The sequence below is a fragment of the Chiloscyllium plagiosum genome, unplaced genomic scaffold (genome assembly GCF_037043375.1).
Source record: "Chiloscyllium plagiosum isolate Xiang-an unplaced genomic scaffold, Cpla_swu_hap1 HiC_scaffold_21, whole genome shotgun sequence".
NCBI lineage: Eukaryota > Metazoa > Chordata > Chondrichthyes > Orectolobiformes > Hemiscylliidae > Chiloscyllium > Chiloscyllium plagiosum.
The window spans coordinates 67,175,880-67,200,619 of record NW_028270159.1 but is presented as its reverse complement, the minus strand read 5'-3'; positions in this window follow the sequence as shown (position 1 = coordinate 67,200,619).

The following is a 24,740-nucleotide window of genomic DNA, read 5'->3' as shown; positions in this document are numbered from 1 at the left end:
ATCCACCAGGACCCCAGAAATCTCCTCCCTTACCTCCCATAGCAGCCTGGGATACATTTCATTGGGCACTGGGGGTTTCTCCACCTTTATGTCTGTGAAAATATTTAATACCTCCTCCTTATGTTCTACAACCTCACCTAAAATCCCCGGCTACAATGCCTTTCTCCTGTGTGAATACAGATGGGAAGTATTCATTGAAGACCTCACCCGCTTCCTCTGGCTCCATGCACAGATTGTCCCTTTGGTTTCTCACAGGCCTCCCTCTTTCGCTGGGAATCCTCTTACTCTCACGATGCTGATAAAATACCTGTGGCTTTTCCGCAATTGTATCTGCCAAATATATTTCATGACCATTGTTTGTCCCTCATTTTCCACAATCCCCTTGCACTCTCTATACTTGTGAAGGGCGTCACCTGATTTTATTGTACTGTATTTTCTTTATCAAACTCACGATATCACTTGATCAGTATTCGCTGGACTTGCTGCCTTTACTATTCACTCTTCAAGGAGCACACTGGCCCTGCGTTCTCACTGCATCACTTTAAAATATGCACCCAACTGCAGGGAATTCCTCCTTGTCACTGTTTGCCAGATCCTCTGTAATGGTCAAAATACTGATTGGAGACTCAGTTGTGAGGGGGACAGACAGGAGACTGTGGCTGCAGAAGTGACCCCAAGATAGTGTGCTGCCTCCAGAGTACCAGGGTCAAGGATGTCTCTGAGCGGTTACTGAACATTCTGAAGGGGGAGGGTGATTAGCCAGAGGTAATTGTGCACTTCGGTCCATATGACAGAGGTAGGCAAAGGGATGGGGTCCTGTGAAATGAGTACGGGTAGTTGGGTGAGAAGTTAGAAATGCAGGATATTAGCGTTAATGATCTCCAGTTTACTCCCAGTGCCACGTGCCAGTGAGGATAGAAATAGAAAAATAGGCCGGATGGATGTGTGGTTGAGGAGCTGGTGCAGTGGGCAGGGTTTTCAGTTCTTGGGTCATTGGGTTCTCTTGTGGGGTAGAGGCGACCTGTACAAAGGAGATGGTTTGCACTTGAAGCAGAGGGGCACTAGTATTCCAGGGAGGAGACTTGCTAGCGTTACCAGGAGGATTTAAACTCGTTTGGCAGGGATTTCTGAGTAAGAGAGGGTTCATCGAAAAGGCAGGGGAAATACATCAGCCATCAAGAGCAAGTTATCTATTCAGGATAACCAGGGCCAGAGTCGAGGGAGGGAAAAGACTTCTGGTTTAAAGGGCATTTATTTCAACACGAGGCCTGACTGGTAAGGCAGACAAGCTCAGAGCATGGATTATCTCTGGGGACTGGGATATTACAGCCATAACAGAAACATGGCTGAGAGAAGGGCAGGACCGGCAGCTCAGTGTTCCAGGATACAGAAACTACAGGCGTGACAGAAGGACAAGTAAGTGAGGAGGGGGAGTTGTCCTTTTGATTAGGAAGGACATAACAACAGTGCTTAGAGACAATACTGTTTAGCAGTCATCAAATGAGGCCATATATTTAAAAGTTAGAAACAAAAAGGGGATGGTCAGTCTGCTGGGATCGTGTTCTAGACCCTCAAATAGCCAGCAGGTACGAGAGGAGCAAATGTGTAGTGAGTTTGCAGGTATCTATAAAAATAATAGAGAAGTATTGGTTGGAGATTTTAAGTTCCCCTGGATTGACTGGGTCACCCAAAGTGTAAAAGGCCCTTACTGGGTGGAATTTGTCAAATGTGTCGAAGAAAATTTCCTAAATCAAGGTTTAGAGGGCTCTACGCTACTCAGGCAGGTGCAACACTGGACCTCTCCTCAGAAAACGAGGTCAGGCAAGTGACTGAAGTATCAGTCGGAGAGCACATTGCGTCCAGTGATCACAACTGTCTTTGTTTTAACATATTTATGGAAAAAGATCAGACAGGTTGACAGATTTAGGTCTTAAACTGGAACTGGGCCAATATTGAGGCCATTCAGCAGGTTCGAGCAGGGGTTGATTGGGTGAAGGTAAAAATCACACAACACCAAGCTATAGTCCAGATGGTTTACAGAGGAACCTTGATTATCTGAACGAGATGGGCGAGCGCTATTTCGTTCAGATAATTGATTATTTGGTTAATCGATTCAATGCCTTTCCTCTGGGGCTCGGAGTTTTCAGTCCAGTCTGCTCCCTGTTCAGGTGACTAGGCAGGAGCAAGCCATGAGCGAGCCCCCACGCCCTGCCAGACCCCTAAAACACACATCGCTCGCCTCCAAACCCATCCAACACCACCTCTCAACGTCGCCCCCCCAATGGCCCCAAACCCACCCAACAGCGGCCCCTGCCCATAAAACTGTCCAACACCACCCTCCAACCGCCGCCTGCCCCCACTTCCCAAACACGATCAACATCACCCTCAGCCCAAGCCCAAACCTGTACAACACCACCCCCGCCTACGACACCCACCGTCCAATCCATGTCCACGTCCGTGCCCCCGGCCCCCGGCCCCCTGCCCCCGTCATCCCCTCTCCCTTCTGGCCAGCTGGAGTGGACACCAACTGTAAGATATCTACTGCCTTTGGTGGGGTAAGTCTCCAAATAGCGCTCACATACATGCAGACACACGCTCAGACAGCCACACACAACTTTTTACTGCAACATCTCGAAATGTTGCACCTCTGCCCTGTACAGGACAATGTTCGAGAGAATATCTGGGGAAGGGGGTTTTAGGATTCACCCCTATATAGAACTCCAAGGGGAGTGTGGGGAGAGGGAGAGAGGGTGGGAGGTTAGTCATTTGGAGATGGTATCTGGGCTCGATCTCCAGGCCTGTTCTCGATAGCATTTCAGTCAGCTGAGATTGGTTTTAAGCAGTATAAACAAAAACAAACACAGTCAGGATTGAAACAGCTCTTTGATGTAATGTTTCTATCAGGACCTCAAGATCTCCTTTGGATAATCTGACATTAGGTTAATTGATATTTGGATAATTTAGGTCCCTCTGTATTTGAAAGCGCTAGATTTGGAAGTGCTGGTGAAAGATGAAAGACTTAATCTAAGCTTGTTTAATATTTCATTCCATGACACTGAATTCCTGTTGCTATAAATTCGGTGCCTTAGGATTGTGCTCCACATCCACTTGATGAAGAAGCAGTGCTTCGAATGCTAGTGCTCACAAATAAACCTGCTGAATTGTAACCTCGTGTTATGTGATTATTAGCTGAAAAATGTGTTGCTGAAAAAGCGCAGCAGGTCAGGCATCATCAAAGAAGCAGGAGAATCGACGTTTTGGGCATAAGCTCTTCATGCTGCCTGACCTGCTGCGCTTTTCCAGCAACACATTTTTCAACTCTGATCTCCAGCATCTGCAGTCCTTACTTTCTCCTTGTGTGAATATTAACTTTGCCCATCCCAGTCCAACACCGGCACGTCCAAATCATGACTAAAGTCGATTGGGTCAGTCTGTTTGAATGAAAAGGAATGACTGGCAAATGGGAGACTTTTTAAAAGTGTGATCTCAAGAATCCAGCATGTCCCTGTTAGGGTGAAGGGAATCACTAGCAGGTTTAGGAATCCCTGGCCGATGAGAGGTGTCGTCACTCTGTTCAGGGAAAAGAGGAAGGCACACATTGTCTTTAATGTTTCCGTATCTATGTAACCTCTTACAGTCCTAAAGACACGATCAATCTGGGTACACCCAAAAGGCCTCTCAGGTCCCTGCAGCACTCCCAACCTGTAGAACCCCCCCAAATCATGTGACTTTCAGTTCCTCTAAGACTCACTATCTGTGTAACATCCTCCCATCTCTAGCACCCCACTATTAATGTAATCTCCTCCAGTCTCTCCATCCACTACTCATCTCCATAACCTTCTCCAGCACTTACACCTCTATCTGTGTAAACGTCACCCTCCCCGACAACCCTTCCCACTTTGACCATTCTGGAGGAGGTTACTAATGCTCCCTTATCTGTGAAACTGTATCCAACCAAAATTACTGCCCTTCTGGAAAATCTGTCAGACTCCACACCCTCCGTATCTAACTAATCTGCAAAACCTAAACCTTCCTGTATCTATAAACATCATCTGTGACTACCCTCCATATCTCTGTTTGGTCCTCCAGTCTATACAATCCACTTTCTCTCCGAACTTCTCCATTCACCTAAAACTCTCCTGTCTGTGTAAACCAGTGCATCCTACCAACATCCTTATTTGTGTAAACTGCTCCATCCCTCCCAAACTCCCCATCTCCATGAACTTCTGTGGCCCCGACATCTCTCCACATTTCTGTAACACCCCGTGGCTCTATGGTCCTCATTCCCTGTGAAACGCCTCCAGTCCCCACAACCCTCCCAGTCTGGGTCGTCTGTTTCAGATCAGGCCATTGGTGTTTCTGTTACATCTGGCACACTGAGCAAACCTTCCTAATTGTATCAATTCATTCAGATCCCATGCTCTCCAGACATCCTGCCATTGTGACCCTCCCTAATTCGAACACAGAACAGTACAGGCCCTTCGGCCCTTGATAAGGTGCCGATTTTTTTATCCTACTCTAAGATCAAACCAACCTGCAGACCATTCAAAGAAGAAAAGAACAAAGAAAATTCCAGCACAGGAACAGACCCTTCGGTCCTCCACGCATGTGCCGATCCAGATCCTCTGTCTAAACCTGCTGCTTATTTTCTAAGGATTTGTATCCTTTTGCTCTTAAATGACATTATCATTCCCGCCTCTACCACCTCCGCTGGCAACGCATTCCAGTCCCCCACCACCCTCTGCATAAAGACCGTGCCACGTTTATCTGCCCTAAACCTTTCTCCTCTCACTTCGAGCTTGTGACCCCCAGTAACTGCGTTCCGCAATCTGGGGAAAAAAGCTTCTTGCTAACCACCCTGTCTACACATCCCATGAATTTGTAGACATCAATCAGGTCCCCAGTCAACCTTTGTCTTTCCAATAAAATTAATCCGAATCTGTTCAACCTCTCTTTATAGCAAGCCCCTTCCATACCAGACAACATCTGAGTGAACTTCCTCTGCACCCTCTCCAAAGCATCCACATCCTTTTGGTAATGTGGTGATCAGAACTGTATGTGACATTCCAAATGTGGCCGAACCAAAATCCAATACAACTGTAACGTGACCTGCCAACTCTTTTACTCTATAGCCCGTCCAATGAAGGAAAGCATGCTCTATGCCTCCGTAACCACTTTACTGACCTGCGTTGTCACCTTCAAGGAACAATGTGCCTGAATACCCAAATCTCTCTTTACCTCAATTTTCCCCAGTTTGCTATTGAATTGGATATTCTGAAATGCATCACCTCGCATTTGCCCGGATTAAAGTCCCCATCTGCCATTTCTCTGCCCATCTCTCCAATCGATATATACACTGCTGTATTCTCTGACTGTCCCCATCACTATCTACTACTCCACCAATCTTAGTGTCATCTGAAAACTTGCTAATCAGGCAACTGATACCTTCCTCCAAATCATTTATGTATATCACAAACAACAGTGGACCCAGCACGGATCCCCGTAGAACCACAGGGCACAGGTCTCCATTTTGAGAAATTCATTTTAGTATAATCCATGTTCATTTCTAAAAATTAATTAAATGTCCCTAATGTAACTCTCTCTACCCTCAACGTTGGCAGTACATTCCACATACCCACCACTCTCTGTGTAAAATAACTATCTCTGATATCTCCCATAAACCTTCCACCAATTACCTTAAAATTATGCCCCCTTATTATAGACATTTTCACAATGGGAAAATTCTCGGGCCATCCACTCTGTTAGCCTCTCAACATCTCGTACCCATCTATCAAGTCAGCTCTCATCCTTCTTCATTCCAATGAGAAAAGCCCTGGCTTCACCAACATTTCTTCATTAGACCTGCCCTCCAATCCAGACGTCATCCTGATATATCTTTTCTGCACCCTCTCCACAGCTTCCACATCTTTCCTATAATGAGGTGACCAGAACATAACACAATATTCCAAGTGTGGACTAACCAGGGCTGTATGGAGCTGCAGCATAACCTCAACGGTCTTCAACTCAATCCCCCTGCTAATGAAAGCTAACACATCACACACCTTCGTACCACCCCTATCAACTTGGCTGGCATCATTGAAGGATCTATGAACGTGGACCCCAAGATTCTTCTGCTACTCCACACTACCAAGAATCCTGCCTTTAACCCAGTAGAGGTTTTCTGCAGAATCGTTCAATCTTGAACCCTCCGTATTTTGGTAACTTCCTCCAGTCCCCACAAAATTCATAAACTGTGAAGCGTCTCCCAGTCCCTACAATTCTCCTTAGCTCTGTAACCTCCTTTATTGGCGTGAATACGGAAAATTACCGAAGCCAATTTTAGCCACTTCAATGTTAGTAATAACTGCAAAATCTTCCTGTCCTGATAACCCTCCCTAACTCTGAACACAAGCATCCTCCAGTGCCCATCTGGGGAACATTGCATAGGAAGGAAGAGTTGTCGAGTCTGGGCCATGTTACGGAGGTAGGAAGGCCTGCAGAACATGGAGGATGGTACAAATGTAGGAAGGGACGGGGATCCTGCCGGAGGTTAGAGGGAGCAGGATTCATATAACCTGCAGGATGGGACCGAGAATGGGTGTGGGACATGAAGGATGTTTTAGTGTGAATGACTGATTTGTTTTTGATTGGACGATTGGGCCAATCTTGATGAATAATTTTGGAGATGTTTATCAGAATGTCTGTGCACAACTTCAGATTTCCAGGCTGGGAGATGTGAGTTCAGATGGGAATGTATTTTTCCATTCTGTCTGTGTGCCTGACAGTGACCTGGTGCTGCTCTGGGAGAAAGCACTCACCATGCAGGCAGTGATCGCCAGATCTACAGGACTGAACAGAGCTCACCTCATCGAAGCCTTCGTTTAGAATGTTATTTATTTTTTCATTATATTCAAGTGACAGCTTTGTGAGATGCAGGAATTGGGGAGTTTGCATTTTGAGGGAATGAAACCTTTATCATTAGAAGATGGGAAGCCTTCAAAAATGAGATAACGTCTTTCCAGAGACAGTATACAGTATTCCTGTTAGGGTGGAAGGAAATGCTGGAGGGTGGAGGGAATGCTGGATGATTAGAGAACGAATGTTTTGGTTAGGAAAGAGAAGGAAGCATTTGTCAGGTATAGAAACGAGAATCCTCAGAATATAAATCAAAGAGGAGTATACTTCGAGGGAAATCAGGAGGGTAAAAAGGGGACACAAGATAGCTTGTGCAAATAGGGTTAAGGAGAACCAAAGGGTTTTCATAAATTCATAAAGGACAACAGGGTAAGTAGAGAGAAAATAGGGCCCCCCAAAGATCAGCAAGGCAACCTTTGTGTGCAGCTGCAGGAGTAGGGGCGATAGTAAACGACTGTTTCACATCAGTGTTTACAGTCGCGAAGGAAATGGAAGATATAGAATGTGGGGAAATAGATGGTGACATCTTCAAAAACGTCCATATTAAAAAAGAGGATTTGCTGGATGTCTTGAAATGCATAAAAGCGGATAAATCCCCAGGATAGATGGGCCCCTTGCTGATAAATTTGTATAATCGATCATCACAGGTGAAGTGCTGGAAGTTTGGAGTTTGGCTCACGTGGTGCCACCATTTCAGACAGTTGGTAAGGGAAAGCTAGGGAACTATGGACGAGTGAGCCTGACATCAGTAGTGGGTAAATTGTTGAAGGGAATCCTGCGAGATAAGATTTACATGTATTCAAAAAGGCAAGGAATGACGAGGGATAGTCAGCATGGCTTTGTGTGTGGGAAATCACGTCTCAAGAAATTGATTGCGTCTTTTGAAGAAGTAGCAAAAAGGATTGATGTGGGCAGACCATTGGATGTGACCTGCACGGACTTCAGTGAGGTATTGGTTAGCATGGAAGATTGTTTAGCAAGGTTAGATCTCATGGAATATAGGGAGACCTAGCCATTTAGATACAGAACTGGCTCAAAGGTAGAAGACACAAGTTGGTTGAGGAGGGTTGTTTTTCACACTGGAGGCTGATGGTGTGCCACACATATCAGTGCTAGGTCCACTACTTTTCATCCTTGTATAAATGATTTGGGCGAGAAGGTAGGAGGTACCATTAATAAGTTTGCCGATGACACCAAAATTTGAGATATAGTGCACAGTGAATAAGGTTACCTCAGAGTACAACGAGATCTTGATCAGATGGGCCAATGGACTGAGGAGTGACAGATGGAGTTTAATTCAGTTAAATGCAAGGTGCTTCATTTTGGGAAAGCAAATCTTAACAGGATTTATACACTTAATGGCAATGTCCGAGGGAATGTTGCTGAACAAAGAGACCTTGGAGTGCAGGTTTATTGCTCCTTGAAAGTGACGGCGCAGGTAGGTAGGATAGTGAAGAAGGTGTTAGGTATGCTTTTCTTTATTGGTCAGATCATTGAGTATCAGAGTTTGGAGGTCATGTTGCAGCTGTACAGGCCATTCGTTAAGCCACTTTTGGAATATTGCATGCAATTCTGGTCCTTTTCCTATTGGAAAGATGTTGTGAAACTTGAAACTGTTCAGAAAAGATCTACAAGGATGTTGCCAGGATTGGAGGATTTGAGCAACAGGGAAAGGCTGAAATGACTGAGACCGTTTTCCCTGGAGCATCAGAGGCTAAGGTGTGACATTCTTGAAGTTTATAAAATCATGAGCGGCATGGATAGGAACAGACAAGATCTTTTCCCTGAGGTGGTGGACACCAAAGCTAGAGGGCATAGGTTTAGGGTGAGAGAGGAAAGATTTAAAAGGACCTAAGGGGCAATCTTTTCACGTAGTGTGTGGTGTATGTATAGAATGTACTGCCAGAGGAAGTGGCTGGTACAATTGCAGCATTCAAAAGGCATCTGGATTGGCATGTGAATAAAAAGGGTTTAGTGGGATATGGGCCAAGTGCTGGCAGATAGGACGAGATTAAGAAAGGATGTCTGGGCAGCGTGGACGAGTTGGACCGAAGGGTCCGTTTATGTGCTGTACGTCTCTAGGACTCTCTGGCTGTAAATGGTTTCCACTTTTCATTTACAGACTGACATTTCAGTCTGTTTCCCCTGGTTACTTTGGTCAGTTCTCTCTCAAAATCATATAATGGGCTTTGTTACTGATGCTCGGGTGTGCTTTATGGTCACTTTAAAATATCATAATCTCTTTGAATTTCAGGATAATTTCCTGGAGAATCTTGGTGTGATATTGCTCCTTCACTCAGCTTCATCACCCAACGGTCGATCTGAGATAATTACATCCCTAGCCAGTTGTACAATGTGTTATTCAAAGAAATACTGACAAAAACATTCAAGGAGGATCTCGGATAATATTACTCTTGCCAATATGTCTGTCCCAGGTTATACAAAGATTGAAGTCTCCAAAAATTATCACACCACCTTTGCTACAATTTCTCATGAATTCCTGTTTAATGCAGGGATGAGCAATGAAATACTGCAAGGCAGCATAAAAACTGTTCTCCTGCTTGTGTTTTTGACATAGCACCCAGAATTTGCATTCAGGCTGATTCAGTTGCATAATCTGAAGCCAAATGCTTTCTCTGTAATACCTTTGTTATCCATTACTGCCACAGTTCCCATCTTGCTTTTCTATTCTGCCTGAGATCCTGTAAGGCTGTTTACCGTTGAATATTCATGTTCCACCTTTGTCCACCCTGTAACCACGTCTGTTTGGTGACTAAATCTCATTTATCTCTGTGTCACAAGTCTATTACGTTATTGCAGATACTTTGGCAATTCCAAAAAAAATTATAATTTACATTTTCCCGCAATTTCCTATCACAATCCTCTTCATTGATGTACAGTTTTAGTTAAACTCTGTCCCTTCCTGTTTTTTTCTGCTTGTCTTCAGCCACATCCCTATGCTGTTCCGAGGCTTCACATCTGCTCTTTGGATTTGGAAATCTCCTTTCACCTGAACGCTGTCCCTGCATCCTCTCTGTCAGTTTAAAGCCCTGTCCATAAACCTACCTACATGATTAGCCAGGACACTGGTCCCAGCAGTTTTGTTTATAATGCACTCATGGGATGTTGCTGTCTCTGGCTGGTCAGCAGTTCATGCCGACCGACAGCTGCTCTAGAGCTCAGTGGCTTGCCAGACCATTTCAGAGGGCAGTTGAGAGCCAGTCCCATTACTCTAGGTCTGGATTCATATGTAGGCCAGACCGGCAGCCTATAACAGATTTCCTTCTTTATAGGATATTAAGTCGTCAGCAGGGTATCCCTGACACCGGCATTAAGTTCCGGATGAACAGTCTAGTGAGAGTAACACTAGGCCATTGCCTGGCCTACTGATTCCTCCCTCATCCCTGAGTACTGATCCCAGTGCACAATGAATCAACCCCCTTCGTCCTGACTGTGATTTGATCCTGATACCTTCCCGCACTCTGGTGATATCACTCAGTATCTCTCCATGTGATATCTGTCACTGTTCAGGGTCTAATTGTTGCCGGTGATTGCAGCTTTTGCAGCTACTCCAGATCCTGAGCCATCAGAACTCTCCACTCCAGAGAGACGCAGCAGCACAGGCCAGGGATGGAGACTGGGATTGTCCAGATCTCTGTGGGACTCAGTATCATTCTCCATGTGTAACCCTCACTGCATCAGTCTGATTTACCATTCTGTCTATTGCTCTGTCTCCTGTAGGTACTCAGTATATTCCTGACTCAGCAAAATTCCCAACTCCTGTCTCGTCTATCATCACATTGAAGACGGTTGGTCAGCCAGCGCGATGGAGAGTGAGATCTGGAGCCTTCAGTAAATCCTGCAGCAAGGTAAGATCACTCACAATGTCCAGAGCAGAGTGTATTTAAGGGATGGAATTTTGGTCCGGAAGACATGACATAGATACAGTATTGAAGGGTGAACACAGAGCACGATGGTCCCAGGCTCAATCCCCACCCTCTTCTGAGAGGATTACTTTTATCTCTACTGTACTGAGCCTTCCTGCGACAGCATCGGGAGTTTACAGTTATTCATCCAGGCCTGTGCTGTCTCAGTGAGCATCAGAAAACAGAGGGGAAAACAGGCCTCCCTCAAGCAGTTAGTATTGAAACCTGGGATCTTTCTGTTCTCTGCTCCCCCTCTCACACTGAGTCTTGTCATGTGATAGTGTCATACAGCAAGGAAACATACCTTCCGGCCCGACTCTTTTAAACCAGCGTCACGAATAATAGTAATTCCGAGAAAATGTCCTATTTCTGTAACCTCCACCCTTCCCTTAATCCTGCTGTATATTTGAAACAGACTCCAATGTTGACGTCTCTCCCTATTTGTAAATTGCTCCAGTCTCGATAGCATGCCCAATCTCAATAATCTTATCCTGCACTCAGTATTTTGATCCCTATTTCTGTAGTTTTGTACAATACCTACAGTCCACCCTGTCTCTATAAAATCACCTCGCCCAGACCAAAATACCCATCTGTGTACCTTCCTGAAGCCCCAAGAGAACATGATATGACTGTAACCTTCTGCAAGCCCGATCACACTCCTGAATCCTGGCCTACAGCACCACACGACCTCTGAAACCATCTCCTATCCCTACCAAGCTCCTTATCTGGATAAACACCTCCAGACACTTTTCCAGCCGCAATAGCATTCCACATCTCTGTTTGCTCCTCCACTCCCTACATCCCTCCCAGCACCTCAAACACACTCTCCTGTGTAATTCTGAAATTTGGGGCAGCACGGTGGCTCAGTGGTGAGCAATGGTGCCTCACAGCGCCAGGGACCCAGGTTCGATTCCAGCATTGGGTGACTGTCTGCGTAGAGTTTGCACATTCTCCCTATGTCTGCGTGGGTTTCCTCTAGGTTCTCCAGGTTCCTCTCACAGTCCAAAGATGTGCAGGTCAGGTGAATTGGCTATTCTAAGTTACCAACAGAGTTAGTTGCATTAATCAGAGGGAGATGGGTCTCGGTAGGTTATTCTTCGGAGGATTCTTGTGAACTTGTTCAGCCGAAGTGCCTGTTTCCATGCTGTGGGACATCTAATCTAAGCTCTCCCTCAGTGTTCCATATTACTGTCGCTAAAAATAATCCCTTTATCCATAAACAGTCCCAAACACCTGTTTATGGATAAAGGGATCAGCACCAATATCTCTCGTTATCTGTGCAACTTCTTCCAGTCCTGAAAGCTTCTGAAAATGTGGAGATCTTACAATCATCCCTATCTGCGTAATCCTCTCAGGTCCCTGTAGCACTCCCGAGCTGTAGAACCCACTCCAATCCTTGTGACTTTCTCAATCCAGTTCCTACTAGACTCACTATCTCTGTCACATCTTCCTGTCGCTATCACCCATCCTGTCAATGCAAGCTCCTCTAGTCTGTCCATCCATTTTATCATCTTCATAATCTTCTCCAGCTCTTACCCCCATCTATGTAAACGTTACCCTCCCCTATAACCATCCCGAAAGCAGAAACCTCCTCCAGTGTGTGCAATGCACCCTAACTGTGTTCGTGTCTCCAGGCTCTATTGCTGCTCCTGTCTCTGTAAGCTCGGAAGACTGTCCAGCTTTCCGGTCCATATACTTTCCAGAACCTCAGCATCCGACAACAACAGATGTCTTCCTTCACTGCACCTTTAAGTATCTCTCTTTGTCCCTCAATTCTGTACAACTCTCTTTATGTCTAAATAACACCATTCTAAAAAATACTCTCTGTCTGTGTAAACTGACCCCATCCAACACTGAGAAACCTTGCTACCCTTTTTATCACCTGTAGTCCCTTCAGATCGCCCTGTATCTTCCCTGACTCCATTGAATACAGCTCATGTTCTAACACCTCTAGCACATGTTACTCCCCATCTCTGTGATATTCTTCAGTTCCTGCAATTCTCATTTATTATCTCCACAGCTTCCAATCATCCTAATCAATATAAGGTTATTGACCCCCGGCTGATTTGGGAAATGTGGTGCGTAAAAAACACAGCAGTCCAGGCAGCATCCGAAGAAGGGCTTATGTCCGAAACGTCTATTCTCCTGCTCCTCGGATGCTGCCTGGCCTGCTGTGTTTTTCCAGCACCATTTTTCAACTCTGGGCTCCAGCACCTGCATTCCTCACTTTCTCCTCTTGATCCCCTGCTGCATGTTTAACACCTGTAGCAGCCTCCAACTCCTCAATGCATCCTGTCGCTGTTACCTCCTCAAATACTATAGCTCACTGTCTTTGTAATATCTTCCAGTAACTGCAACCCTGTTGATTTCTGTAACCTCCTCCAGAACAGCACTCCACATCTCTGTGTAACTGATGGGAATGCTGCAAACCTGCCTTCACAGTCCTCACTAACTCTGAACTCCTGCAGCCCTGTAAGCCTCAGCATCTCTGGCCCCTCCAATCGCTACAATTCTTCCTGGCTGTGAAAACTCATCCAGCCCCTTCAACCCTCCCTATCTCACTCACTCCTGCAGCTCCAACTAACATCCATATCTGTGTAATCTCCAGTCCCTCCAATCCTCCGTCTCTCTATAAAATCCTACAGATTCAATTACCACTCATATCTGTGTAATATCCAGTCCCCACAACCCTCCCAGTTTCTGTATCTCCTGTAACTCCAACAGCTGCCCCTATCTGTGTAATCTCTAGAACCTATATTCTTCCCTTTCAATGTAACCCCTTCTGGACTGATTTTCCTGTACCTCTCCATGACATCTTTCAGCCCGACAACCTATCTGATCTCTAACCACCAACAGTGATTTCAAACCACTGAACTCTGTGACATCATCCAGTCTCTACAATCCAGCTTTTTTCTTAAGCTTTCCTAATTCCATGGGTTTCTAAGCGTGCAGTTATCATTTCTGGCTTATCGTTTACCATGCATTCCCCTTTATCTCCGGTTACAGATCCTCGCTTCGGGAACCAACATATCAGAACCGAACTGCAAGAACATAGGAATCTTAGGTTATCAATAAATTTGCCTCATTTTCTAAATTCTAATGAGATCAAGTTCAACCTTCTCAATCTTTTCTCATCAATATCGCTCAATTCTGAGGATCAGTCTGGTAAGTCTTATCAGGACAGACTCCAATGCAAGAATATTCTCCCCGAGATAGGGGACCAACTCTGTTCACAGTATTCTCAGTGTGGCTTTACTGAAGGCCTTTGTAGTTGTTACAAACCTTTTTATATTCTCTATTCCCTTTGGAGTCAATCCCAGCATTCCATTTGCCTTCTCTATGACCTGCTAACCCTGTGTATCACCTTTATGAGATTTATACACAAGGATTCCCAAGTTACTCTGTGGTGTAGCTTTCTGCAGTCGTTCTGATACCAAGAGGTGACAGTAATAATCAGGAAAGTGCTGGAATGTATGGTAAACGCTAAGCCAGAAATGACATCTGCACACTGAGAAACGCATGGAATGAAGACCGTCCATATGTCCAACATATATAGGGTGGAGTTAGGCCATTCGGTCCATCGAGTCTGCGACACCATTTGATTCTGGCTGAATTGTTTATCAACCCCATTCTCTCGCCTTCTCCCTGTAACCCTTGATCTCCTTACTCACCAAGAGCCTAGCTATATCGGAGTTAAATGCACTGAATTACTCACCTCCATATCCCCCCCACCCCCCGAACCAGTGAGTTCCACAGATCCATCACCCTCTGGCTGAATAAATTCCTCCACATCTCTATTTTAAAGGGTCGTCCCTTCACTCTGAAGCTATGACCTTGGCCCCTAGTCTCTCCTGCTCGTAGAAACATCTTCCCCACGTCCACTCCATCCAGGCCCCTCAGTATTCTGTAAGTTTGAATGAGATTCTGCCGCTGACTCTGAAACGTCATCAAGTGCAGACCCAGAGACTTCACCTGCTCCTCACATGACACGAATTTCATCCCTGGGATCTTTCTTGGAAACTCATTTCTCACACCCCTTCACATTCTTTGTCCAGACTCTGCATGAATAACGTGGAGAGTGTAGTCCCAACACTGACCCCTGGGGAGCTCCCCTCATCACCAGTTCCCATCGTGAAAAAGACCTCTTTCTTCACACTCTCTGTCTTGTGCCAATCAGACAAATCCTCTATCCATGTTCAGCATGTTGTTTTGAAACGGAAATTTCATTTCACACACTTGGCTGGATTTATTTATCTGTCTGGCAGTAAACAGCAGAGTTTCCCCATTACCTTCCCATCTGTAATTCCCTGGAGAATGTGATGGTGAGCTGCCTTCCTGACCCATTGCAGTCCTTTGGGTGTAGGAACAGACACAGTGATGGGAGGATGGAGTGTGCCTTGGAGGGCACCTTGGAAATGCTGGTGTCCCCGTGCACCGGGAACTCCTGTCTTTCCAGGTTATTGTGGTTCTGGGTTTGTGATGGGCTGCTGAAAGAGTCTTCCTGAGTGACCTCAGTGCTACTTGTAGATCTTCTATTCCTTCATTCATTCATGAACATGATCTTTTTTGGCTGAGCCAGCATTTATTGTTGATTTGGAGTTGTCCCTGAGAAGGTGATGGTGAGATGCCTTCCTGAGCCACTGCAGCAGCCGTTGTTATCTGTGTCCCCTCCACCAGGCGCTACAATACTCTTCACGTCTGTAACTGCATACAGATAATGCAGCTCTCCCTTTTATATCTGACATCCTTCCCGACTTATAACTCATACAGTTCCTCACAATATCTCACCTCCTCCATTCCCATCACTGCTAGGGATCACTAAAATTTCTTTATTCTTGTTTAAATTCTGATCATCTAAAATCTCTCCCTTTTTAAATGTGCAACCCCTTCAGTTTCTGTTACTCTCCATATAACTGTAATCAATGACAGCACAGGTTCCCTTCCTTAAATCTCTATAATTACAATGTTTGCGTGTGCGAAATTGGTACTTTTCTTCCTCCTTATCCATCTCAGGTCTTCCAGCTCCCACAGTCCCACTATTTGGAACGCTCCCATTCTCTGTACATCCTCATGTCCTGAGGGACCTTGAACACCACCAGTGCCCCAAAAGTTTATATTCCCTCCAGTTACTGCAAATCTTCTAACTCTGTAACATTCAACAGTCTCCAGTACCACACAACACTTGCTGGCTGTCAATTCGCATTTGTTGAAGTCTACACATCTCTGTAAGTAGCTCAGAAAAAGCCCTTTAGACTCTGCATAGCTCCTTCATGAACAAGCTACAATCTCTGTATTACCTTTGTCTTCTTCAGTGTCTGTAACTCTCCCTGTATCTTCCAGTAACCTGCTTTAGTTGCTGCAGGTCTGCCTCGCTCCCCAGATAACCTGTTCCATCCCATACAGCTCGCTCAAAGACTGTAACACCGTCTGCTCTGTCTAATCCTCTCCTTTTCCACTGTCTTCCAGGCACAACAGCGATCCTGTAAGAGACCAGTGCGGAATGGGATGTTATAAAACTCAGCTGAGGCTTGAGGCCTACGATTACCTGGGATAAACAAAGGGAGAGAACCTGAGAGAGAGCAGCACAGAGCGGGAGAATATAAATGTGCAGTGAGGATCGAGGCTGATTGGGAATTGGATTTGGAGAAGCAGCAGAGCAGGGTGCTCAAAATCAGCACGGAGTCACAGAGATGGTGACCCTGTGAGGGAGCAGAGTGGATTGGGAGCTGGAGGATTACACGTATCTGGGAGTCACAGAGACGTTGGATCTGTGAGGGAGCAGAGTGGAGTGGGGGCTGGAGGATTACACGTACCTGGGAGTCACAGAGACGGTGACCATGTGAGGGAGCAGAGTGCAGTGGGAGCTGGAGGATATCACGTCCCTGAGAGTCACAGAGACAGTTACCCTGTGAGGGAGCAGACTGGAGTGGGAGCTGGAATATTACACGTACCTGGGAGTCACAGAGATAACTTTCTGTGGCTGGGACCTGCCTGCACTGAGTTTGAAAGAAGTGCTAGATCCATCACAGAAAAACTTTGTAAGTTCATTGGCTGATAATAAACTGTTATTAGCGACTGTGTGTAAATTGCTTTCTGCCAGCAAATTTATTTTTTCAACTTCTGAATGCAGGCGTGAACTCAGAAATAAGAGTTATAATTGAATATCTGAGACTATATGATAAAGTAATCTCAGTAAGCCACAGTTTGATAAAGGACTTACCCCTAATATTATTCCCCTGATGTTAATAATTAAGTAAGACGAGGTAACTTGCAGTTTAGGACATAGTAGCACAAGTTTGTCAAATAGAAAATATGTTCTGTGACATTGAGAATTCGCAGGCCCTCTGGTGTTCCAGATGAACACTGGGTCTTGGAGCTCATACAGCATCTGGAGTTTCTGTGGGATATCTGTGATGCTTAGAGGTAGGTGCATAGCAGATACAGAGAGAGGATCACCCTGCAGAAATGACGGCCTCGAATAAGGAAGGGAATGGGGGACTACACAATCGAAGAGAAACAGTCAGGGAATCCAGGAATAGCGTGATGTCTCCCTCCCAATTCGGTTTCCCAGTTTGGAAGCTGTCGAAGGTGCTTGCTACTCAGGGGAGTGCAGTCAGAGCCATGTCTGTGGCCCCACCAGCAGCCTGACTGTATAGAAGGGGAGAGAGAAGGAAGGAGGAGCAATAGTCACATGGGAGTCAGGAAAGTGAAGAAGGTGTCAGTGTGTCTGTACTACCAGGATAGTGGGGTTTAGAATGTCACTGCGTCTGCAGGACATTTGTCTGGGGGACAGTGAGCAGGAAAAGGTCATGTCCAGGTTGGTAGGAATGACCTAGGTAGGAAGGGTGAAGTGGTCTGGGAATCACAATTTAGGGAGCTAGGTGGATGGTTAGCAAGCAGGACCTCTAATGTAGCAATCCCTGAACTACACCTAGCACCGTGTACAACACTCCTAGAACAGAATTCTGTTTTTTAGGTAGATGAGAATGTGACTGGCATGATGGCGCAGCAGGAAAGACTTCAGATTGTTGGGACATTGGGAGTGGTTCTGGGGAAGGCAGCAATTGTACAAGCTGGATGGGCTAACGTGACAGAGCTGCGACTGAATTCCTTACGGAGTGTTTGGGAGGGGTTGAAAATCACTTGGTATGTGCTTAGGATACAAAACGTAATAGTAGAGGAGACTAACAGGATTCTCAAAATAATGGGAGCTGCAGTTGCAACTAATATACATCAACAAGTTTAACAGTGGAAGATGGAGAAAGAAAGGAAGCCTTAATCTGAGGTACTCTGCATGGACATGAATACTCGGAGTGTGGGGAGTTCCAGATGCAGATTGGTGTGTGGAATTCTGATGTACTGATCACCGAGAGCTGGCTCAAGGAATGGCAGGACTGGGTGTTAAATATTGCTGAGTATAAACGATTCCAACATGATAAAAGGGAAGGGAAAGGATGAAAGTAGAAGTATTGGTTTAGATTAGCGTTAGTTAAGGAGTCCAAGAGAAAGAGGATCCGTTCAAGGACAGAATGAATTTGGCTGGAGCTACAGAACAAAAAAGTGTACAATTACACTGTGAGGTACAGTCTGTCGGCCAGCAACCAAATAAATTATGGAGAGAATAAATATGGAGCCGCATTTTAGAGCGATGACAATCCGATATTAGTTATATTGAAAAACCAAATTTATCCAGATATTGACTGCGTTATTGGCGGTGCATGGTCACGACGATCGAGTATTTCTGGATGACATGGAGGAGTGCTCACTGCAGGAGTATGTGTCCAGCCCAAGAGAGCATGTAGTGTTGGACCGGGTCCTTGGGAAAAGGTGGGGCAAGTGGATCCAGTGTCAGTAGGGGAAGATTTTGGGTCACAGTGATCATTTTATTGTAAAGTTCAGGAGGATGGTAGAGAATGATATACAGTAATTGGGAGTGAGAAACAATAGTTGACTGAGAGCAGCCTTCAATGGGGCAAGAATGAAGCTGGAGAGGTTTGACTGGAACACCAATTTGGTCGGAAAAAGATAAACTGAACCATGGGCTCCCTTCAAAGAGGAAATGGCTTGGGTCCAGTCGAGGAATTGTCCCTCAAATAGGAATGGCAGGATAAACAAATCCACCCCTCTCTGGATGGCGGAGAAGACCAACAGAATCAGTGTCAGATGGAGAATCGGATTGGGAATCTGGAGAAATGCTGGAGGTTCAAAGGGAGATGATAGAGCAGAGGGGAATTATGTGAAAACTGAGAGCCACCATAGAGCTGTCCCAGAATTCTCCTCTGGGCCCTTCATAATGATAGTGTTAAAAGATAGAGTAAGGCTGCATCGAAATTAGAAAGAGGATTTGTACCTGAAAAAATATCTCCACAAGTAGTTAAGATGCACTTAGATGCGTTATAGCTGCATGTTTGACTGAAACATTAAGGAGGCAATTGAATGATTTTTGATACAAAAAAAATGTGAGGATGTGAGTGGAGGAGGAGATCATTACTCAGCAAAGAGTTCAGTTGAAGTGCTGGTGTAACAATGATTGGCTAAATAACACCCTTCTGTGTCATTCAGTGTGATGTCTTGAGAGTCCTCCAAATCCATATATATCCCATCTTTGTAACCTTGTCGATCCTGTATGATACATTCTAATCTCTGCAACCTCCATCAGTCTATGACGACCTCCTTATCTCTGTAAATCATACAGGCCATATAAACATTCTTTACCTGGAATCTCCACCAGCCCCGATAACCTTTCCTCTCTATAAAATATCTCTCAAGTCTTTACAGCTTTCCCCTTCTCTGCAACTACTCTGATCCATAGAAACCTAATCTTTGCAATCTCCTCCAATCCATACAACAATCAGCGTTACTAACCACCTTCTGCCCTCACAGATTGCAGTATCTCCATAAACTCCAGCCACTACAGTGCTCATTATATCTCCAACGTTCTCGAGCACTGACAACCCTGCCCATCTCTTTTCTTTGCTCCAGTCCCTTCAATTTTCCCTATTGTGTAACCTACTCCAGTACCCAAGCAGCTGTGTAACATCCTCTAGTCCCGACCATGCTCTCGATTTTGTAACCACCTTCTGCCCCGACACAGCTCACTGACTCTGCAACCTCCAGATTCCAAATCCATTCCGATCTGTGGAAACACCTCAAGCCCTCCCTCTCTCCATAATATCTACCAGATGTTAAAACTAAAATAACTCCTCAGAGGCAGGTATCCCGTCACCAAATCCCCTTTTATTTCTACATGCATGATCCATGACACTAACCCACGCTAACTCAGAGCCGGCTCCTATAGTGAACAGAGCCCCTGATGCCCCTGTTTATTTCAGAGCCGGAATTCCCTGATTGGACCAGGTTCACAGTCTCAATCAGGGAACACGTATTAATGAGGTTTCCCTGACTGACCTCATTCCAATCACTATAAAAACACTCCATGTATCTTGAACGTTCATTAACACCTACAAATCTCCGAGTCTCTGAAACCTCCTCCAGTTTCTCCAGCACTGTGTCTGTAAATTTCCACAAGGACAGACTTGACCCTTTCAGTAGACCCTCCTGTTATCAATCTCCTGCAGGACCAATACAAGCTTTTTTTCTGTTTTACTGCAAACTCTCGATCTCAATGTTCTCCAAACAGAAAGTCTCTGACTAGTCTCTAACTGCTTCCAAAAACTCGCTCCACCGTTTCTGTGTGACCGTCTCCATAGGAGGAAGGGGGTTTCGAAGTAGGGAGCTTCATAGGACAAGGAGAACTTTCCACAAATGGGAATGTTTGTAGAAACTAATGGGTTTACAGAAGTAGGAACGGTCATGGAACATGAAGGATGTTCCAGAGAGTGGCAGTTTGTAGGCACAAAGGGCAGAATTTTCATTTCTGTTGCAAAGAGACACAGAGAGCTAAATCATGTGATACATTGTCCAGGTAATATTTTAAAATCTCTTCTTGTGTAAGACGCAACAGAAAGTGAACGGGCTGTGCCTCGTCTTATCGAATAGTTTCGATGGGCTGAATGGCTTTCTCACATTCCAGTGAAACCAGCTTGAGATGCTGAATAAGCTCCTCTTTCTATTCTGTGGAAATGTGCAGTGTCTAGCAATGCTATCACACGAATGTCACCTGCACGTTAACAGCATGAGCTTAAATATTGTCCAGGTTTTGATGCTTCATATGATCTTCACTGAACATCTTCACTTCTGATCGAATGACGGAGGGTAAGACATTGATGAATCAGCTGAAAATGTTAATGCCGAGGTATATCTCTATGGATCACCCACAGAGATATCCAGGGACTGAGAGGATTGATGTCCAACAGCCACATTGTGTTCTGAATGATCCAACCAGTGGAGAGATTACTACTGATTCACATTAAATACGAATCTTGGCAGGGCCAGTCACTCTGACGCTGTGTTCATATCTTTTGTTCATGTCAATAGGCCAAGGTATGTGTGGGGAATGTTTCCTTCTCTGAGAGGATAGTGACTGTTGGGGCCTCTCTATCCTAGACAACTGCATCACTGAAATGTTTGGGAGGGGTTGAGGAGGGTGTCAATGGATTTTGAGAGAGTTGAGGACCACAAAACATTTGCATGAAAGAGAAATTTCATCCTACAGCAGATCGTCCCTGACCGTACTGAAGGGAAGGGCAGGCTTGAGGAGCTAAATAGCCTCGTGTTATTCCAGTGTACCCCAGAGAACAGTCAGTGTGTGACCTGTTCCATTTCCTGTGTTACTGACCTGAAGTCGCTGAATAAACTGATCCTGTTGCTGCATAACAGATTACTGATGCTGCATCATCTACTCTGGGTCCAGTGTTATAAGCTCGAGGGGTTGATTGGCCTCCTGTAACTGTATGTCAGACTCCAGGCGCTGAAAAACCTTTTTTTTTGTCCTGGTGTAACTGAAATCCATATAGACTAAATCTACCTCCCGAGAAGAGTGAACACTGCAAATTCTGGAGATCAGAGTTGACAAGTATGGCACTGCAAAAGCATGGCAGATCCGAGGAACAGGAGAATCGATGTTTTGGTCATTCGTGTTGAATGGCTTATGCCTGAAACATCGATTCTCCTGTTCCTGCCTGAACTGCTGTGCTTTTCCAGCGCCACACTTTTTGACGTCTACCGCTCCGACTTAGTCAACGTTCCTGCTCATGTCATCAAATAACTTTAAGAAATTTGTCAAGCATGATCTCCCACGTACAAAGCCATTCTCAATATTCCTAATCAAACCCTGTCTTTTCAAATTAATGTACATCTTATCCTTCAGAATTTTCTCAAGTAACGTACCTACTACAGATGTTAAACTGACTGGTACATAGCTACAAGGCATTTATTTCTAGTCCTTCTTAAATAAGGGCACAATAGTTGCTAACCTCCAGTCTTCCTGGATCTCAACTATGGTTAATGATGATCATACTTCTCAGCCAGGTTCCCCATAATTTCTTCTCTAGCCCCTGACAGTGTTCTTGGATATATCTGGTAAGGAACGTGAGATTTATCCAAACTCAAATATTCTAGTACGTCCAATTCCTCCTCCTACTGTGATATGGACAGTCCCGAAGAAATCACCACCAACTTTGCCAAGTTCCTAAGTATTCATGTCTTTCTCCATGTTAAACACAGAGGAGAAATATTCGTTGAGGACATCGCCCATCTCCTATGATTCTACACATACATGTCCACTTTGGTCTTTGAGGAGTCCTATTTTCTTACTATCTATTGTTTTTCCTATAATATACTTAAAGTACCTGTCTGGATTCATCCTAATCTTCTCAGCCAAGGCTCTTTCATGCCCCCTTTATGCCCTACTGATTTCCTTCTTCAGTAAAATCTGTATCCCTTATATACTTCCAGGGATTCATTTGATCCCAGCTGCCTGTAACTGAGCTGTCTTTTTTTCAGATCAAAACCTAAATATCTCTCGCCATTCAGGGTCCCCATTCCTGCCAACTTTCCTTTCACTCCCACAGTAACAAATAGACCTTGAACTCCAGTATCTCACGTTCAAAGGCCTCCCACCTGCCAGCGGTCCGTTTGCTGACAAACTATTCCCACAAACCCCTACAAACTCCTATGTAATTCCATCTAAATTCGTCTTACCCAATTTAGAACTTGAAGCTGTGGACCAGTTTTGTCGCTCTCCATAACTACGTGAAAATGAATAGAACTATGGTCACTGGTTCCAAAGTGCTCCCCCAATGTCACCTCCATCACCTGTTCTATCATATTTCCTACGAGTAGGTCGAATTTTGCACCTTTGCGAGAGTAGGCCCCTCTATATACTGCTTGAGGAAATGTTCCTGGCACAATTAATGGATTCGACCCGACTAAATCACTTAACGCTCTGGTAGTCCCAGTTTATGTTCCAAAAATTAAAATCCCCAATTATGACAATCCTTTTGCTCCTACATGCCTCACCTCTCTGCAAGTATATTTGTTACTCTAATTCCTGTTGACTAATTGAGGGCCTACAGTGCAACCCCTATATCATCACCATTCCCCCTCCTATTTATTAGCTCCATCCACAAATCCTTGCTGTTTGATCCTTCAGTTATTTCATCTCTCATTACTGCTGTGATACTTCCCTTTATCAGAAATGCAACTTCCCGTCCCCTCCTTTCACCGTCGCTGTCCTGCCTAAAGCAGCTAAACCCTTGTACATTAAGCTGCCAGTCCTGTCCTTCCCTTAGCCATGTTCCTGTAATGGCTATAATATCCCACTCCCGCATACCTATCCATGCCCTGAGTTGATTGGTCTTACCTGTCAGTCCTCTTGCATTGAAATAAATCCAGCAGGCATTCCTTGCTCCTGATCGTATTCCTGCTTGACCCGTCTCTTCACTTTACTGTTTCTGATTACTGTATCTCCTTCCAGTCTCACACTTGCTTTCCTGCTCTTGAGGATCCCACACCCTGCCAATCTCGATTAAACCCTCCCATAGAACACCAGCAAACCTGGTCGCCAAGATATTGGTCTGCCCTCCAGTGTATGTACCACCTATCCCTCCTGAAAAGATCAACTCTGTCACAGAAAAGACCCCAATGATCTAAATATCTGAGTCCCTACCCCCTGCACCAATTCTTTAGTTATGAATGTATCTGCCATATCCTCCTTCATGAGCTCATGAAACAGGAAGTAATCAGGAGATTACCACTTCGAAGTCTTGATTTTGAACTTTTCTTCTAGCTCTATGTAATCACTCTGTAGGACCTTATCCCTATTTCTACCTCTATCATTTATACCAATGTGCACAATGACTTCTGGCTGCTCACCCTCCCCCTTGACAATGTTCTGCAGCCGCTCGGAGACTTCCTGGACCCTGACACCTGCGAGGTAACAGACCTTGCTGGATTTCCGTTTGAGGCCCCAGAATCTCCAATCCGTTCCTCCAACAATCGACTCTGCTATCGCTAAGAACCTGTTTATATTTACCCTTTCCCGCTGTGCCCCAGAGTCAGTGGTATTGCTTCCAACCTGGCTCCTGCTGCATTCCCTTGAACGGTCTTTCCCCCCAACAGTACCTAAAATGGTTTACTTGTTTTCGAGAGGAATTGCCACAGATGATTGGTGCACTCTGTGCATAACCCCTTTCCCATTCCAAACCTACTCTCTGCCTGGAACACGACAGGGAGCAAGGACTGGCTGTTGGATTAAATTGTGTTTATTTAAACGCAACAGGGCTGACAGATAAGGCTGATGAACTCAGGGAATGCATCTTCATGTGGGATTGGGCTATTATAGTCATTACAGAAACATGGATAGGGGCGGATCTTGGGCGTGATCACCACACTAAAGCACGTACCTATGAAGTTCATGGCATCTCCAATGATCCTGAGTGTATCCAGCTCCAACTCACAAACATGGTCTCCCAGGAGCTGTAGCCGGGTGCACTTTCC